This window comes from Artemia sp. Qi Xiang Cuo, chromosome 11 (assembly GCF_049724085.1).
Source record: "Artemia sp. Qi Xiang Cuo chromosome 11, ASM4972408v1, whole genome shotgun sequence".
Lineage (NCBI taxonomy): Eukaryota > Metazoa > Arthropoda > Branchiopoda > Anostraca > Artemiidae > Artemia > Artemia sp. Qi Xiang Cuo.
In genome coordinates, this window is record NC_142804.1 from 42435848 (window position 1) to 42437495 (window position 1648).

A 1648-nucleotide genomic window follows, 5' to 3' on the forward strand; every position below is an offset into this window, starting at 1 on the left:
CTTGGTCGTCAGTAATTTTTTTTTTTTTTTTTTTTTATTTTTTTATTTATACACTTAACGTAATTGCTACAGTTTTAAATTGATCGATTATATATCCTTGTTGTATGCTAGTTCAATTTAAGTGACATTGTTTATTCTCATTCTAGGTGTAAACTTCTCATTTATAATTTATTGCGAAAATTACTAATAATTTATTTGTTTAATAAATATTAGTTCTTTTAAGCATTTTGTTTTATGTAAAGATATAAAAGGATTTGTGATTAAATAATTTCCTTGTTTATGATATCTATGTATATTAGAGCAAATGAATCATTTTTTTAGAGTGATCTGAGTTCAAGACCAGCGGACGAAAGTGTCGTTTAATTGTTTTACCGTTTCTTGCCATATTTACACTAGTTGATATGATTATCTACTGTATATTTTTAATTTACTAATGATTATTTGGTTTAATTTTTTTCAACAATTGCGGCTTGATGCAATGATGTTCATATTGCTTATGTTTGTTCAGTATTTAGGAGCCTAAAAAAAAAAAAAAAAAAAAAAAAAAAAAAAAATTGAAATATGTCGCGCACCTGCAGTGTAGTATATAATTGAGTTTTTCTAGTTTTACAAGCTAAAGTTGAAGTGAATCCTTAAATTAGGCCAGATATTAGTTTCATATAAGTTTTTCAAGTTTATCTTGAAGTGAATCAATAAATCTAGGGTATATAATAATTTTAAATTAGTTTTGCAAGCTAATGTTGAAATGAATCAATAAATTAGGATAGATATTGGTTTTATATTAGTTTTGCAAGTTAATGTTGAAGTGAATCAATAAATTAGGCTAGACATTAGTTTTACATTAGTTTTGCAAGCTAATGTGGAAGTGAATCAATAAATTAGGCTAGACACTAATTTTACATTAGTTTTACAAGCTAATATTGAAGTGAATCGATAAATTAGACTAGATATTAGTTTTACATTAGCTTTGCAAGCTAATGTTGAAGTTAATCAATAAATTAGGCTTGACATTAATCTTACATTAGTTTTACAAGCTAATGTTGAAGTGAATCAATAAATTAGGCTAGATATTAGTTGGCCTCCCCCAGGCAATTCAGCGTGTCCCCAGGTGGTGATAGGGGAACCCTCTATAGATATGTAGGGTACCTCCATAGGAGGCACGGACCAAGGGGGGACCTTGTCCCTGGGGGTCCATAATAGAAACTAGGGCACCCTCGCCCGGGGTTATAAATAGAGGCGGAGGAAGAAGAAGGCCCCTCAAATGTACACTCAAAAGGGCTCACTGGTTTGTTCACATGTCCCATGAGTTGCAAACCTTCTCCCATTAATGGGTGAAATTGCATGGTGATGCAGAGCATCATCGCGGAAGGATCCTCTTTAGAAGGACAACTGCGGCAGGGCGTAAGACCCAGGTCTATGGACAACGGCCTCCGCAAAAGGCTGCCTAAACCCTTTTGGAGTATCAGTAAGACTGGATACCTTGTATTCAACTTTATTCCCACTTGAGAAGGGACACCCCTTAATAAAATACAGCCTATTAAGCAACGTAAAATTCGCACTGGATTTTGCTTAATGGACAATTCTTCAGGGATAGGTATGCTTTCACGGGCGTTTTCGGGCTGAAAAACCTTTTCCTAGCTAATTTATC